We start from the raw sequence: 18,668 nt of genomic DNA, 5'->3' as shown, positions 1-18,668 counted from the left end.
AGTCTTGGCGGCCTCCGCCACCAATCGCCTTTTTCTTCGCTTCCACCCGGAAGCCAGCGCATTGCAACCCTTCGCGCTAGGCTTCCGGGTGAAACGCTCCTCAGTTTTTCTCCGTTCTGTTTCCCTCCGTGCTTTCTCTTTCTAGTTCATGTTACCCCTGGCCCTGCCGGCCATAATTTCTCGCTTCCCTCTTTCTTCTTCCCTTTCTCGCTCGCTCTTCTCCCCACAGCTTGCTAGCTTCCTGCTCTTTTCCTGGGCTACGTTCCTGTTCTGTGGCTTCCCCCCTGTGCTTACCTCGTTGCAAGGCTCTCCTCCAGGCGGCATCTCCAGGCTCCCCTCCAGGCGGCATCTCCAGGCTCTCCTCCAGGCTGCATCTTCAGGCTCTCCTCCAGGCTGCATCTTCAGGCTCTCCTCCAGGCTGCATTTCCAAGGCTCCCACGTACTTCACTCAGAGGGGTTTTTTTATGCCGGAAAGGCTTTTTCCCCCGATAGTTTGTTCCTGTAGAGGGGCTCCCCTTGACCTCTTTGATTTAGGTCAGGGTGGCTTCCTACCGAGGTAGACCCTATCCGCCTCAGAAGAAAAAGGCCTTGTGGAAGAAAAGACTCCAACTAACCACGGACACTGAGATACCAGGTGAGGAGGGGGCGGAAGGGCTGGATCAGGAAGGAGGGTCGAATCCAACTAGCGCTGACAGTTTGCAACGCCAAGAAAGGTTCATGGCTTCACCTGAACAATTTCAGGAGCTGGTTACGGCAGTTCAAGGGATGAGTGTTGAATTGCAGAACATTAAGGCGGAAAATGCAGCTCTGAGGCAGCTGGTATCCGCACGGGAACCCAGGGAGTTGGATCTTCCCCCTATGGCCTTGTCTTCCGGAAAATTTGACGGAACACCAAAACGACTCAAGGAGTTTTTGGAATCTTGTGCCATTTATTTTGCCTTTCGCCCCCACTCTTTCGCCAGTGGTCATTCCAAGGTGGGATTTATGATTTCTAATATGACAGGGAATGCCCTGGCTTGGGCATCCCCACTGGTAACAGAGAATAATCCAGTGGTGCAAGACCACAGAGCCTTCCTGACCTTATTAAGGCAGACCTTTGAACAAGAGGAAATTACCCATGTAGCCGCGAAGAACTGCTCGACGTTCAACAAGGGAACAATGACTTACGCACATATATCTCATCGTTCAAACGCCTGGCTGCTGATGCAGGATGGCCAGAACAGGTCCAGTACACACTCTTTCGCCGAGGACTAAAGGAAGAGCTGAAGGATGAATTGGCTCGCATAGCTCGACCCACTACCCTTTCAGACCTGATATCCATCACACTCCAGATAGAGTATCGCCTGAGTGAGCGACGGGTTGAAAGGAGGAAACATCGCAATCCAGTCCTTCCAGCCCCCTCTACTCCTCCTGTTTTATCGCAGCCACCGGGCCGAAGCAAGGAAGAACCCATGCAGATCGGATCCGCCCGAGCTCCCTTGACTCCAGAAGAGCGAAAGAGACGTCGGGATGCAGGCCTATGCATGTATTGTGGATCGAATTCTCATCTCCTCGGTAACTGTCCGGAAGTCCCTCCTCGGAGGTCAGGAAACGACAAACCTCGGAACTAGAAGGGACAGGTTTCCGAGGTTGTAGCTCTAGTCCCTATGTTACTCTGACAGTAGCACCCCCTCCCAATACCTTGGATTCTCGCCTCATGGTGGTATCCATTCAGCTGCAAACTCCGCTAAGACAACTCTCCACTTTGGCCCTAATCGATTGTGGAGCTGCGGGGGTCTTCATGGATACCGAATGGGCAGGACACCAGGGACTTACCTTGGTACCACGAAAGGAAGCTCAGAAGGTAGAGGGCGTGGATGGATCCCCATTATCATCCGGACCCATAACTCACACCACTGAAGAAATGACGATCATTATACAGCAGCACTCGGAACTCTTAATGTTCGACCTCATTCGAGCCGCCCATTTCCCCGTGATTCTGGGTATCCCTTGGTTGAGGAAACATAATCCACACATTGACTGGGCCAGGAATTCCATGACGTTTGATTTGGAGTTTTGCAAGGAGCACTGTTTACCTCTTCAATCTCCCGAACGGATCCAGATCATTCCATGAGGAGTAGCAACTTCAAGCGAGATTTGTTGTGTTCCATCTGAACTGTCTGAATTCCAAGAGGTCTTTAGAGAGAGGGCTGTCCTTGAGTTGCCCCCGCATAGACCTGAAGATTGCGCCATCGACCTGGTACCTGACGCTTTGGTACCGTTTGGAAGGATGTTTCCTTTATCCCTCATTGAAAAGAAGGCTTTACGGTCATATCTGGATTCCCATCTAAGCTAATGGCTTGATAGAACCGTCGAAATCCCCGGCTGGCGCATCACTGTTCTTCATTCCTAAGCGTGATTCATCAGAATTAAGGCCTTGTATTGATTATCGTGGCCTCAATAAGGTCACGGTTCGGGACCGTTATCCCATGCCTCTCATTTATGACATCCTAGAAGCAGTACAAGGCTCCACTATTTTTTCGAAGTTGGATTTACGAAGTGCTTATCACCTCCTCCGAATCCGCAAGGGGGATGAATGGAAGACAGCTTTTCGGACCCCTTTTGGACTTTACGAATATAGGGTGATGCCCTTTGGACTCATTAACGCATCAGCCATATTCCAACGCTTCATGGATCGCCTTCTCTCTGATGTCTTATTAATCAATACCATAGTCGATTTGGATGACATTTTGGTATTTTCTCGCTCCCCCCAAGAACATCTTCTACATCTCAGAACAGTATTACAACGTCTTCAGTCAAATTGTCTGTTGGTGAAGCCAGAAAAATGTGTCTTCATGGCTGATTCAGTTCCATATTTGGGATATATCCTTTCCAAAGAAGGAGTAACGATGGAACCAAGGAAGGTCGCTGCCATTTTAGAGTGGCCTATTCCCACTACTCTGAAGGAAGTCCAACGCTTTTTAGGCTTAGCCAACTTCTATCGAAAATGTATTGACCATTTCTCGCAAGCTGTGTTGCCCATCACCGCTCTGCTCAAGAAAGAGGCTAAACCTTTTTTTTGGACTGAACAGGCTAACACCGCTTTTGTCCAGTTGAAGAAGTTGTTTTGCTCTGCACCTATTTTGTGCCAGCCGGATCAGGGCAAGCCATTTGTGGTTGAGGCAGACGCCTCTGCCGAGGCATTGGGGGCTGTGTTGCTTCAGGAATGTAGGGGTGTGGAACACCCAATAGCCTATCTGTCCAAGACTCTATCCGCTAGTCAAAGGAATTATTCCGTGATTGAAAAGGAGTTGCTCGCCCTCAAGTCGGCCTGCGAGGAATGGAGACACCTATTACAAGGGAGGGTATATCCATTTGTTCTGCGCACTGATCACAAAAACCTGAAAATCCTTCGAGGGATGGAATGCGTAAACTCCAGGCAGGCACGCTGGGCTTATTTTTTCAGCCAATATGACTTCACCATTACATACATACCGGGTACTCAGAATGGTCTTGCTGATGCTCTATCCCGAAAAGATACCCCTGCTACACATGTTACCCCTCCTGAGTATTTTTTTTCACGCAATAGGATTGTAGGTGCCGTCTCAACCTTCCTTCAGGACATAAGGACTGCCTCTACGCCAGATCTAGAGGAGACTATCCCTCAGAGGGATTTACGGGGTGTGCAATGGGCAGAAGGCTTGCTGCTAGTAAACCAAAGACTCTTTCTACCCACTAGAGCCTTACAGTTGAAGGTACTGGAATGGTGTCATGACCATGCCACAGCGGGTCACTGAGGTCAAAGAGGCACGCTGGAACTGATCACTTGTTCCTTTTATTGGCCTACGCTAAACAAAGATGTTAAGAATTACTGCAAGGCCTGTTCCGTCTGTGCTCAAAGTAAGACTCCCACTTATAAACCCTTGGGGCTGTTGGAGCAACCGGATATTCCTTCTAGACATTGGTCCCATACTTCTATGGATTTTATTGTGGATCTACCGGCTTCCCAAGGCTCTACCTGCCTCCTGGTAACTGTGGATTGCTTCACCAAATTGGCACACTTCTCTCCGCTAGCAGGTGTCCCATCTGCTTCCAAGATGGCTGAGGTATTCCTCAAGGACATTTTTCGTTTACATGGATTACCCGATAAAATCATCTCTGATCGAGGGAGTCAATATACATCACGGTTCTGGGGAGCCCTGTGTAAACGTCTTGGCATTGATAGAGCATTATCTTCAGGGTTTCATCCCCAGACTAATGGCCAGACAGAGCGTCTTAACGCCACTCTGGAGCAGTACCTCCGATGCTACATAAACCGCCACCAAGACAATTGGGTGTCTCTTATTTCTACCGCAGAGTTCGCTTATAATAACACTGTTCACTCTGCTACCAAACTTAGCCCTTTTTTGTGTACTTATGGGATTCACCCACGCGGTGTATTACCAATTCTCCATTCCCCCTCTAATGTGCCTACCATCGAGTCCACATTAAGCGATATTGTAACTGCACATAGAACAGCTCAACTTAGTTTGTCTGCAGCGAAAACAAGGTAGAAGGCCCAGGCCGATTCCCATCGCCTACCTTGCCCCCAGTGGAAGAAGGGTGATAGGGTTTGGCTGTCCACCAAGTTCCTTCCCCGTTGGTTACGCCCAACTAAATTGTCCTTTCGCTACGTGGGGCCTTTTAAGATCACCCATAAGATAAATCCAGTAGCATTTAGACTCGAGCTTCCCAAGAAGATGAGCCGCATACACCCGGTCTTCCATGCTTCTTTACTACGCTCCATAGATCCAAGTATTACTAGTAATAAGAAACCCATCTTACCTGCCTGTTCCGAACCCAGTTCTGCTGAATATGAGGTTTCGCACATCCGAGATTCCAGGTATAGAAGAGGACGTCTTGAATACTTGGTGTCCTGGAAGGGTTATCCCCATTCGAAGGACTCCTGGGAACCTGAGTCCTATGTACACGCCCCGGTCCTCACTGGGAGGTTCGACCATACCCATCCGGGCAAGCCGGGAGGTGTGAGGTATTGAAGAGGGCATACTGTCACACTCCAAAGTCCGTGGCGTAAGTGGGTTCAATGGCGCTTAAGCGGCCATTGAATCGCCTGCCATGTTTTTTCTCACACTGCTATGCAGCGTTCTAGTCTTGGCGGCCTCCGCCACCAATCGCCTTTTTCTTCGCTTCCACCCGGAAGCCAGCACGTTGCAACCCTTCGCACTAGGCTTCCGGGTGAAACGCTCCTCAGTTTTTCTCCGTTCTGTTTCCCTCCGTGCTTTCTCTTTCTAGTTCATGTTACCCCTGGCCCTGCCGGCCATAATTTCTCGCTTCCCTCTTTCTTCTTCCCTTCCTCGCTTGCTCTTCTCCCCTCAACTTGCTAGCTTCCTGCTCTTTTCCTGGGCTACGTTCCTGTTCTGTGGCTTCCCCCCTGTGCTTACCTCGTCGCAAGGCTCTCCTCCAGGCGGCATCTCCAGGCTCCCCTCCAGGCGGCATCTCCAGGCTCTCCTCCAGGCTGCATCTTCAGGCTCTCCTCCAGGCTGCATTTCCAAGGCTCCCATGTACTTCACTCAGAGGGTTTTTTTTATGCCGGAAGGCTTTTTCCCCCGATAGTTTATTCCGGTAGAGGGGCTCCCCTTGACCTCTTTGATTTAGGTCAAGGTGGCTTCCTACCGAGGCAGACCCTATCCGCCTCAGAAGAAAAAGGCCTTGTGGAAGAAAAGACTCCAACTACCCACGGACACTGAGATACCAGGTGAGGAGGGGGCGGAAGGGCTGGATCTGGAAGGAGGGTCGAATCCAACTAGTGCTGACACTGAGCCATCTTACCATCATTAAATATCCCAAATTGTGAATCGCTCCTCCTCCACCTCGCCATGGACCACCAAACCAAGCTTTTATTCTTACTCGTTGACAGACCACCCACATCGCTTTAGAATATGACCATCTGATCATACTAGGAGACTTCAATATCTAGTTTGAAGACAAAAACACCAACTCAGTCAAATCACAATCCTCAAAACTATCAACTATCCATCTGCAACAATTTGTGAAAGGAGCTTCCCACTCAGCTGGGCACACCATAGATGCAATTTTCTGCCAAAGAAACTTGGTTACAGTTGCACCCCCAATTCACATTCTCTGGAGTGACCTCCTTCTTTTGTGATTCTGCTTCAACATGAATACAAACCCCTTAACTAAACATAACTCCAATTCAGAACAGAAACTCGAAATCCCTAAAGATCTTGGATCACAACACCAGATTGGAATCCACAAAACCACCAAACACTCACTTAGACTCCGTCAATACAGAAGAAAGAACTGAGACAATCAAAAAATGTTGCACTGAAAAATCCTTTCTCCTCCTCACAAAAGAAAATGGCCGCCAGGTGGTTCACACCCCACCTCAGAGTGTCGAAGAAAACGAATGGGAAACTGGAAGAAGCATGGAGGAAAGACTACAACCAAAAGGACAAACTCCCATACCAGAAACAGATACGATTCTGTAAAACCAAAATCTTGAAAGCAAAACACATGCCGAAAGCATCTCAAAAGCAAGCAATACCCAAAAAGAGATGTTCAGCATCATCAATGAGATAAGAAACCTGACAGCTTGCAACAACACACCCACTCCCTCGCAGGAACTATGTGGTGACCTTGCAAATCACTTCAACAACAAAATCCCAAGCATCCAGCAAGTCATCAACTGTATGCCAAAGGACATAAACATCAAGTCTGCCGGCCACCCAACTGCAGAAGCAACCACAAGACTAAACTACTTCACACCAATTTTGACAGAAGACTTCACAAAACTAGTCAAGGTAAGCAACAAGGCTGGTTCGCCAGTAGTCTCTTGATCACCAGATATCTATCTATAAGATCATCCTCAGCCAAGTGACACCTGCCAAATATTTCTGGGACCTCATGAACCACTCACTTGCAATAGGAACCGTACTTCAGATTTTCAAAGGAGCACACATTAAACCACTTCTTTAAGACCACTTGGGAAATCCAGACAACTTAACTACTGGCTTATTTCAAACATCCCTTACCCGGTGAAATTCCGAGAAACCTATGTTTACCGGCAAATTCAGGAACATTTAGTAAGCAACCAGATACTAGAGCAGGCACAAGTTAGTTTCAGACCCTTGAAAGGAATGGAATCAGCACTCCTATCCATCTCGGACGACCTAAAAATGAACTCTGACTCGAACAGAACTTCAGCACTAATACTACTAGATCTTTTAGCAGCCTTTAGACACAATCAATCACGCAGCCCTCATCAAAAGAATCCAAGAAATAGGTATTGGCAACACTGACATAATACAACACCCACACACGACTACCACACCAACTTGAAATCACACAGCAAAATGCACGACTTCTCCAAAAACTCATTCAATCGTAACATGCTCACAAAGCAATTCTATACAGATGCACACACCAAATCAACCCCAAACCTATACTGCCTAGAAGCAAACCCAACACACATTTAAAAGCACATCCCAAATTCACAAACAGGAAGTGTTTTAAATGTGCAGGAAACTGCAGTGTGGGGCGCATTGTATGACAGGGTCTTTCTTGAAACTATCATGCTATTTATTTTAAGTGTGAACAACTGCTGTCTCGTTTCTATTTCTATTCCTCAAATGGGGCAGAAATTCTTTTTTTGGATCACATAGTCATCAACTATAAGGGCAATTTTCTGAGAAATAAAACTAATTTGCAAAAATTAGGCGCAGTCTCTTTCCAGGTTACTTATACCTTACACTATTTTGCAAGGGGTCTTGTACTTGGCAAAACCCCAGACCTGGTGAGACGCGACTCCATGGACTTAATGTATTGATTGTATCAACTACTTTCTTTGTTCACTATTATAAGATGTCGCCAAGTTAGACCAAACCTTCCAAGCCAAGGTTTTTGAGGAACTCACATTGTACAGTGACTGGCCCTTTAAGGGCCCATCACAGTGAAATGTGCTGGGAGCTTGTAGAACATTAGTGTGGGGAGAGTGCTCCTGTAACTAATGTGCCCCTGGAAATGCTCAGGTCACCTTTGGGAAGAAGGTTACCTGCCGACTTCCCAAAATGGGGCATCCAAAAAGACACATCCTCTGCTCTGTTTTTAGATGCTCTATTTTTTTAAGGATCTGGCCCAAAACCAGCATTTAAAAAAAAAATCAAAAATTGTCACAACATGAGGGGGAAAGCAGAGAGAGGCGGAGCACTGGCCAGAGGGTGAAGCAGTGGGCAAGAGAGCAGAGAGGGAGCAGTGGGCCAAAGGTGGGGTGGTGGGCCAGAAAACAGAGAGAGGCCGGAGGTCCAGAAAGAAGCAGCGAGCCGCAGATTGGGAGAAAGGGATGGGGCCACTTGCAATAGAAGGGGAGAAAGGATACAAGGTGCAGAAAGAGCGAGAAATAATCTCGAGCTGTAGACCGCAGGAGGAACTGGCGAGCAGAAGGTGCGAGTTGGGAGCATGGTTTGGAGCGCGGCAGGGACTGTGGAGTGCGAGTTGTGACTTGGCAGTGTGACAGAGCAGGTGAGTATGTGCATGTCTGACAGCGAGAGGTCTGGGACTGTAAGTTGTGATGGGGAATTGGTGAGTGTAAGGGGTGTTGGTGAGTGGGGTGTGTGGGTGCTTGGAGAACATAGAAGGAGAATAATTCACAATTGCAACTGGTAAGGATCAATAATGTTAATAATATTAAACAGTCCCACATATTCAACCAGAAAAGTAGAGAAAAACAAACACTGGTCTGTAAAGCCTTGGACATCTGGGACTCTACCTATTCAATTGATACAAAAGGGGCAAATAATGACATTCTGGCTCTGTTGTAGCCTCACATAGGGCCTCTTTAGTGCAACCTGCCAATCTTACGCCATGCAGCCAATAAAAAAAAGTGCCACAAATATGCTGCAATAAATATAATTTCGTGCTGCAATATTTGCTATTTTATGCAACAAAATGTTGAATTTCATGCTGCAATATTGTGGCGGGTCTGATTAACATAACAACATGACATAACCTGTTGCAGCATATCCCCCCTCGCCTGGAACATGGTAGATTCCATATCAACACTCATCAATCAACACCACAGATTTTCACACATCACGCATCTGCCTTCCTTCTATCCCACCTTGTTTCTTTTAAATAGCCATGTGCAGCGAGGCCAGCATTGTTGGCAGAAGGGTGCAATATAAGACCACAAACCTACCTACCTGCCGAAAGAGGGCTGCAAAAGCTCCATGTAATTAATGCAAACATTCATTCTCCTGACACGGAGGCAAACACTGCAGCTTGTTCTTACCACATCTGCCGATTCTTCTGGGTGTGGCTGCGTGCCACCAGGGAATCCTCCTGTCGATTCTCCTGGGTGTAGCTTTCCGCCACCAGTGAATCCTCCTGCCATCAGGGAATCCTCCTGCTGATTCTCCTGTGTGTGGCTGCCTGCCACCAGGGAATCCTGCTGATTCTCCAGGGTGTGGCTGCCTGCCACCAGGGAATCCTCCTGCTGATTCTCCAGGGTGTGGCTGCCTGCCACCAGAGAATCCTCCAGCTGATTCTCCTGCGTGTGGCTGCCTGCCACCAGGGAATCAAGCTGATTCTACAGGGTGTGGCTGCCTGCCACCAGGGAATCCTCCTGCCGATTCTCCTGGGTGCAGCTGCCTGCCACCGGGGAATCCTCCTGCCGATTCTCCTGGGTGCGGCTGCCTGCCACCAGGGAATCCTCCTGCTGATTCTCCAGGGTGTGGCTTCCTGCCACAAGGGAATCCTCCTGCAGATTCTCCTGGGTGTGGCTGCCTGCCACCAGTGAATCCTCCTGCCCCTGGGATGCATCACTGCCAGACCTTCATACTGAATGATTATGACGATTGTACTGACAGCGGAACAGTTCTTATTGTGGGCAAAGCCGGTGCTAGGATTTGGGGGGGGGGGGGTCCTGTCCAGCCAAAGAAATGTGGGACCCCTAATTTGCACATCCATTGAGATCACTGGAAGTGGCATCCCAGAAAGTGACACCAATATTTTATACTGGAGGGCATACTGTAAAGTTATATTACAGCAAGTTGCCAGGAGTAATCCAAGAGAAAAATACTGCTGTCATGTGCAATATATCAATAGCCACAGTGACAATTATATATGGAGACGCTCTGCTGTCTATTTAGCCATGGTTGTGTCATTGTGTTCAGAGTGGAAGTGATTACTTTTAGGACCTTCCTATTTTAGCAGATAAAGCAGTTAGAATGTGTTGCCCAGGATCACACACTTTAGTTCAGTAGTGAAGCCAGGGTTTTTACTAGGTCTACTATATTGACACTTGAGACCACATATCTTCTTAGCTTTGGTTGGTACACATATGGATTGTTGTTTGGCTTTCACACGCTAAAAATACTGCTTGATAGAATTGACTTGAAAAGTAAACAAATCACATAATAAACAAAATGGACAAATATTCAAATTCTTGTATAAGCAGATCAACCAAGACTATGATTATTTATAATATTTTGCCATTCAGGATGGGGGAGAGTAATGTGAGGTTTTTTATTGTTATTGTTGATATACAACCTTTCAATATTATACAATTCATAATCTTGCACATGAATGCAATACACCACATTTAAACATCAATTAATATAAATTAATTTGTAACAATTTACAAAATTCCTCATCATGTTAATTTTTCATTTTGAGGTTATATACTCAAGATATCTCAATGTGTCTAAAACCAACGATACATAGTCACTGCTTTTTCAACATCAGATTTTCTCAATTCGTTCAACTCTGCACAAGCCCGGGCATGCGCCGAACACAGTGAGAGCTGAAGCCAGACACGGCCATAGCCGAGACCCCCCCACCAGCCATTTCCGGGGAATACCAGGGGATCCCATCCCCCTATGCAGACAGAGTGTGGGGAGGGGCCCCCTGCCCAGCCTAGGGGCGCCAAGCTTCAGTTGTGGGTTTGGGGGAGACAAGGTGTGAAGAATAGGTGGCTAAGGGGGGGGGGGTGGTTTGAGCCAGGACATCCCCTTTGGCAGAGCTTAAAGGGACAGGAATTGGGGTGTGGCGGCTATGATGTAATGAAATGTCTCATGGTCTCTGTGGCTTCACCACAGAAACAGCATCCTTTGGCATTTCCCCCCCCAGTTTCAGTCTAGAAGCCGTCACTTCTCGTGTGCTTCATAGCTTCAAACGCAGTCTTAAAAATCCCCTGTGTTTTATAGAGCATCGGAATCGACACAAATGCTTCGGCAAACAATGTATCGTTTTTGAAAGCCTTGTATCTTTGATACTCGGCAATGGTCAAACACCAGTCCTATTTCCATGGCATTTCTTTTGCATTGTCTGGTCTCAGCGATAAGCTTTCCACACTAGTGCCTGCCTGCCTCCTTTCGCCAGACCAGGACACATGTTCTCCATTCCGCCAGCCCGCCGGATTGAGAATCTTTTAATAGTAGACGCAAGACTGGCAGGATATAGAGTTATCCCCAGCAGTATTTTCCTTAGAAAAATGGACACTTTATACTTACAGAAATGGAAAGAAGACCCAGCTCGTACCGCAGTATCTGGATTGGCGTTCCCTTGGGTATCCCCATACCCTTTCCCAGAAAGGGCCTTCCCATGTGTTCCAATTTATTGTAGCAAAAAATAAAATAGCTTGCGCCCCATATAATAAAGTCGGGACCACTTTTTATCTGTCAAAGGTCGCCAAGGGTTCATAAGAGAACCTTCCATATTTTTTATGCATGATGGACCCCTGGGAGGCTGCTGTTAATGACCGTCACAGAAATGTGTTTCAGCCCGCGTGTCATTAACTAGAATTCCCAAGTATCTGTACCCTGAGACTTGGTGTAAAGGTAGCTTGTATGTTCTCATCGTAGACGTTACCAACTTCTTCCTTTGGCCCGGTTTAAACATCAGCACGTTAAGAAAATGTATTTTGATCCTAAACCCGTTGTCAATGCTAAATTCCTCTGCTTTGAGCAGCTGCGTTTGGAGCCCCACTAGGGTTTGGTCCAGTAGGACTAGATCGTCTGTGTAAAGAATCTGTTGGAACTGGGCCAACTCCATTTTAGGGGGGGGGTGCATGCGCGTTTAATAAGTACTCCCCAATGTCAGCAAAGTGGAGATTAAAGAGAGCTTGGGCCAAACTACAGCCCTTTTAAAAACCCCTGGATGTTACAACAGGTCTTGAAACTTGGCCCCGGGAGTTTAGTCGGACCCGAGTGGATGTACCCGCTGTGCTTTCAGTGGGCTGGGGCCAGCCGGGGCTGGGCCCTGGCAGTCTCCAAAATGTGGGACTGAGCCGGGGCCCTGCCGGGGCCCCCGGTCCCACCGCAAAGGTGGCTAGACACCTTATCCCAACACAGCCGCAGTCGTGACGGGAGATGCGCCCGCATTAATTCAGGCAAGCTGGCAGAAGTGCCAGCCAGCCACAGCGTTGCTGTGACTGGGTGCCACTTCTGTCAGTAACTGTAAATCCCTCTGGTGACCCCTAGCTCGAGGGGTCACCAGAGGAAGTTACAGTCCATTTGTTTCCCCAGGTCGCCCAGGTGTCTTTGACCCTCGGTGAACCTGGGGACTCAGTGGCACTGTGCTGATTTGTGTGTTTATAAAAGATGGCTTGAAAAGTACACAATTCAAGTCATCTTTTGAAAAGCTTTGCCAGCGGTCAGACTCTTTGTCCGTCGGTAAAGCTTTTTAAAAGATGACTTGAATTGTGTACTTTTCAAGCCATCTTTTATAAACACAGAAATGTTCAAAAAAGGTGGTTTGAAGAGTACGGAAAGCATAAGGTAAGCACACAAATATATAAATGTTATATATTTGTGTGCGTACCTTACTATGGTGTGTGCACTTTTCAAGCCATATTTTATGAACATAGAAATATGTTACAGATTTCTATGTTTATAAAAGATGGCGTGCATAGTACACACACCATAGTAAGGTACGCATACACATATATAAATGCTTAGATGCATTTATATATTTACGAGTTTTTTTAGGCCACGTGCATCCCACAAGCCACGCCACCAAAGGGGGGCCCCCTGCTCGATTTCTTACCCCACTTAAAGCCTTGTGTACCCGTATGTATTATCTTTTATGATCTCCAACAAATGAAGAGGGCAACCCCAGTTCTTCAATTTGGCCCAGAGTCTAGCTCGGTCAACCGAGTCGGAGGCAAGCTTAAAATCTATAAAACCCTAATAGACTAGTTGAAATCTCCCACGTTTTACAAACATTCCTCCAAACTTGGGAAGTGAGATAGGATCACCCGCTTGCTGTAGCTCTTTGGCACAGACACGCAGATTGTCCCTATGCAGATTTGAAGTTGTATTGAAAACATTTAGGCTTGCCAACAAGCATGCACTATTGGCTTAAAGTAGTTCATTTAAACGGCGACGTATTGCTGTGAGGACTCAGTTTAAATGTCTTGAGAAATGGTGCACGTTCGTACAGCTAACTGGTGCTTTCTGAGGCTTTCACCTGCAAACGTTTCCATTTCAGTTCCTGTCACGCTTAGTTGGGGACAAATGGCCTCGGCACCCCCTCGCGAGGCAATTCCGTGTTGCGTTCCTTTGTTTCCTGAAGGGCGTTTAAATGACGCGCCAAGGCCTCGCAGGGGGTTGATGGGTACTTGTCGGGCCTCGCGGGGCAGCGCGGAAGGAAGGAAAGCATCACAGCGGGAAGCGCTGCTTCTGCTCCCGAAGCCGGCACCGCGGTTGTTACGTAGCAGCAGCAGCTGCTGCCTGCGGAGGCCTCACTGGAACTGGTCCTTGGGCCACCGACCGCACAACTCCCCGTGCGTAGCGCCAGCCCTGATTGTGCGGTCCTCAGACCTCCTCCTGCCCCTCCCGCCCCCCACTGAATCCAATTGGGGGGTCGCATTAGCATCACAAATGTTGTTCCTGGCAGTGGCTTGGTTTTTTCTCTTACAGGCGTTTACTTGTAAACAAATACGCCTGCCATTAAATTGGGATAATGTATATGACACAATAATTCGTTTAAGCAGGGGTCTGTAATTTGTAGTTTTTGGGAATGTTACTTCTATGACCCCTTGCCCTTGACTATGCTGGCTAGGGCTGATGGGAGTTGTAGTGCAAAACATCTGGAGAGCCAAAGAGTGCAGAGCCCAAAGCATATGCATTGCGCTATGGTGTTTCTGGCCTGAGTGCTTCCGTTTTTTTCACAGACAGGAATTTTTTGGCTCGCCGTTCTGGGACAGAATAGTAGCCTGATTTGACATACAATGGCCATCAATGTCTCATTGAGCGTTTGGTTTAACAAACGTAAGTTTGTAAAACCCCTCTGTTTCTATCTGAGTAAAATGGTTCTTCCTAGCCTATGTTCCTGCATGGATTTGTCTGTCTTCTATTTTCATTCCCCTTGCCTTCATTGTTCTCCTCTTTTTAGTTTTGGCTATTAGGTGGTGCTGCAAGCTGAAAATATTGGTATGGGAAGTAAAGATAGGAGAGAGATGTTATTTGAATAGGGACACACAGCCTGTGGTGGTTGTGTGGCTTATTTACCCACCATTTGACCATCAATGGTCATGCTGGTCCCTATGGCCATTTCCACCCACTACCTGCCACTCCCCACCCAAACACTCTGGGATTTCTTTGATCAAGCATTGTATTTTAAAGGGGATGCCAGTGTTATTTCTAACCAGTCTTCTGAAAGGTAATGGCTTCAATGCATATGTATACTGGCACGTGCTGTAACATAAATGGCTTAACCAAGTGCGCCTTCAGCCACTTGATTTATAAGAAACGTGCACGCCCTTGCATCTCTTCTTTGCACTGAAGCCTGTCAAAAAGAAACATTGGTACATCCAACAGTTTAGGAACTTCAATAGGCACTAGATAAGCATTTGCCAGGCAGCACCATAACATGCCAAGGTACTAACACCATTTGCCTGCTGCTGTCATTTCATAGCCAGGTAATACTATCATGTCATGGCTTATCCCATACCTATACACAAGCCAAAGTCATTGGCTTTGCCAATGCTTGTTTATTTTCTACTTGGTTTTCTCTGTTTTTGAAAAATGGTACCCCTCTCCCGTTGTGGTCCTGGAACACTCCTTTGCACTTGATTGGATGTCAATTTCATAGGTAGGAACTAGTTGATTGATTGAACTTTTTAGGAAATTATACCTGCACTGCTAGTAACTCCCCCCGCCCCCTTACTATACCCTGTATATAGTCATACATGTCTTTTCAATTACAACCCTCAGTACACCGACGTACATCTTTACAAAAGAAAGTGCAGTTGACAAATAAAACAAATCTAATTTAAGATTCCTGTCAAGTTTTAAGTCATAGGTGTCTCGGGATGTCCCGGGAGGATAGCTCAGCGGCAACGTGCTTGCCTTGGGAGCAAGATGACACGAAGCAACACTGTGTCGGATGTGTGTTTCGCCCAGGCATGGACTGAGTCTTTGGAGACTACAACTCCCAGCATGCCCAGTCCCCATGTGACACATTACCAATCCGTCAGTCACCTGGGGGCAGCAGCAACCCCAGTACTTCAACAATACCACAGTGATTTAGAATGCACTGAACACTGTTAATTCCAGTCTCAATTAGATACAGACTTAATATAGCCTCGGACCGAGACTATGGAGACTACAATTACCAGCATGCCGGGTCTCCATGTGACACGACACGTAACCCATCCGGTTCCCACACGGGGAAAACAGTGTTCACTTGCTTCGCCTTGACAACGGCACACGCATAGGACTACTTTCAGCCACAGCACAGACGTGGAACGCAGCCGCACCGACTCTGGAGCTAGAACTCATCCAAGCAGGTAAGCCTTTGACCTGAACGAGACAATCGCATCCTCAATTCCGTTAGCCTCTCACGTTCGGCGACTTGATCGCATTTGGACAACAACTGATATTGTCCACCCTTGTTTTTACAGCTATACAGCTACACAGCGCATGAATATAGAAGCACGCGCCTGTGCAGAGCCGCAACTCACTGGGCACACGAGTAGACGCCACAAGTAAGCCATGGACCCCCGGGTTCTGTTTCTATTACCTTTTCTACTGCACTCGGACAGGATCAGTGAAAGTCAGAACTTGTGTTTGTCTCTTCCGATGCAGGTGCCCCCTACTGCGCTCCTCGTTTTTCATCACTGCACAGCGGTTGCTGCCGCCATATAGTGACCTGGCGCCCGACACTACTAATGCCGAGCCGGACAAATGGTCCAACATCAAAGACCTTAATTAGAGGAGTGAGTACCGTATTTCTAGTTTACTCTCTCTTCTTTCTGACCAAATACAGAGAAGCACAGGGTCCTTAATTTTGTCCTCTGCGCCTGTTCTTTCTCTCTCCACTCTGCAGGTGTAGGTACCACTTTTGATGTACACCCCTACTGGCAGAACATACATAAGGATTTTTTCCACATTGCCAAGCCACCGGCCCCTGGTAGCCCAGAGGAGGTGAGTTGGCTTTATGCAACTAAAGAGAAGTGGTGTACCATATACCATTGATAGGTCCAAAATTAAGTGAAGATGACTGCACTGTTTTATGAGACTAATGGAGTCCATTTCATTTTTTCTAGAAGAAAGGCTCTACCGATTCACCTCCCACCCTCTTTTTGTGAAGAGGCAACATGCACTTGACGTTTGCACTCTGTCCTGAGGAAGGTTGATCCAAATATCGGGGCAAGGGAATCCTACCCTTGTTCAAGAATTCAACCGAAACACGTGTCGACGATAGATTTTTAACCTCTGCAGATGTACAGAGGGTCACATCTATCATTATTAGAGTGTTAAAGTGACATTTATTTGATTAGAATATGAGATGGGAACATTATTTTACCCAATTGTCAGAACGTATGCGAGTATGTGAATGGTATGTATGAGTCATGATTGAATAGAATATGGAGAGATGATATTTCTTTTGTATTGAGCCTAGTTTATTAGTTCTCGTGAAATTGTCCACTTGATATGTATAGTAAACATGTTTTATAATGATTCGATAAACAGCATACTGTCATCTTTGATCTAGTTGGTCCAAACCCCCTTTTTTGAGTTGAGATGAGTGACATCCTACCTCAGAGTGGAAATGGGAAGTTTCTGAGTTGCAGCATATTCCTACCCAGCGGTGCTTGTGAGCTCTGGCACGTTGGAGTTGCGGCCTCCATGTCCAAGGAGGTGCACGTGCGCTCAAGCACGTGCAGTCTTAAAGGGGAAGGAGAACCATGAGGGAGGAAAAAGGTGACTCTCAGAGGGAAGGCCAGGCACCAGCAGCAGGCGCATCTCGATCAAGAGGAGTCCCTCGCCAACAAGGCTTCTTGGCCCCAATGCCAGAATTCAATACTTCAGGTAACCCATCCAAACTGGGGCCAAAATGTGTCCTCTGGGTTAAGAGACTCGACATGTACTTCAGAGCCACAGGGGAGATGGATGAAGAGGCAAAAGTGTCCACCCTCATAAAGTCAGCGGGATCAGAAGTGTATAAAATCTTTAAAAGCCTTACACCAGTTGACAACTTGTATCAGGCCACGGAGGACTGCCTGCAGGAGCATTTCATGCGACGAAGGACTGTCTGCGGGAGCATTTCATGCCACGAAGGACTGTCTGCGGGAGCATTTCATGCCACGAAGGACTGTCTGCGGGAGCATTTCATGCCACTCGCGAACCAAGACTACGAGAGTTTCGTCATGTGTGCTGCCAAGCAGAAGGAGGATGAGTCTCTTGACAAGTACTATGGTCTCCTCAGACACCTAGCAGTAACATGTGCCTGGGAAAATGAAGAAGGGATGGTCCGAAATCAGCGAATACAGGGCTGTGCCTCTGGGAAATTATGACGTCAGGTACTGCGGGAGCCCAGACTCACTCTGGCCCGCATCCTGGAGATGGATAGGTCTTATGAGCTGGCAGAGCTGCGAGCCACCAAGATGGACGCGGCCATCCGGTCGCTCAAGTTGGAGGACGTGTGCACAGTGAGCCGACAGCAAGGGGCCACAGCCGTGAAGCCCCGGTAGACCCCCAGGAGGGAGAGAGGAGAAAACCCCACACCCTGCCCAAAGTGCAGATATGACCTCCCTGAACACCTGGCGAAGGGGAGGGTGTGTTGAGGGTGTGAGACAATGGGACACCTTGCCAGAATGTGCAAGGCCGCCACTCCAGTAGCAATCCCCAGAGGACCGAGTAGGACGTCAGCCACTGTCTTGCAATGCCAACAACAGGTAGCAGTGGTGGAACATGGAGAGGAAGTGGAAGAGCGGGACCTAGCGTAGGAAGAGGAAGAAGAGGGAGATATATTCTTATTCTCAAGCATTGGCTCACTGAAGACCAAGAAAAGGCGACAGCCTAAGTGCATGGCAACCATTGAATGGACAGAAACGCCAGTCCTAGTGGGTACATGGGCGTCCGTGTGTGTAATGGCTTTCCAGCACTATGAAGCTCTCCCAGAACCACCACCACTAAGCACGGCAAATGCCAAGATTTTCACGTTTGGAGGCACACAACCCATACCGCTGAAGGGCATCTTCACAACCCAAGTAACTTATGACGGATGACAAATTAAGGTTACATTTTTGTCAGACATTAACAAGGACACGCAGTTGAGCTATGTCACGGCTGAGGCCTTGGGGATCGTGCACTTCGCATACGGAGTGTACGTCAAAGACATCAATGGCGTCCTGGAGAAGTTCAAGGATATATTTGTCTGGTTGA

General features: G+C 47.6%; 1 protein-coding gene and 1 long non-coding RNA gene across 2 annotated transcripts in view; both read left to right on the top strand.

The window, feature by feature from the left end:
- GABBR1 (gamma-aminobutyric acid type B receptor subunit 1) overlaps positions 1-18,668 on the top strand; it is an 844,797-nt gene that overhangs the window by 85,332 nt on the left and 740,797 nt on the right. The window lies entirely within an intron of this gene.
- Positions 15,601-16,919, top strand: LOC138520669 (uncharacterized). Its single transcript, XR_011282851.1, has 5 exons — positions 15,601-15,787; positions 15,902-15,985; positions 16,086-16,216; positions 16,327-16,424; positions 16,547-16,919. It is a non-coding gene; the product is annotated as an uncharacterized lncRNA (long non-coding RNA).

The sequence above is a fragment of the Ambystoma mexicanum genome, chromosome 13, assembly GCF_040938575.1.
Source record: "Ambystoma mexicanum isolate Mex_15411 chromosome 13, UKY_AmexF1_1, whole genome shotgun sequence".
Lineage (NCBI taxonomy): Eukaryota > Metazoa > Chordata > Amphibia > Caudata > Ambystomatidae > Ambystoma > Ambystoma mexicanum.
Note: the sequence above shows the minus strand (reverse complement) of the source record. Positions and strands in the feature narration are given on the sequence as shown.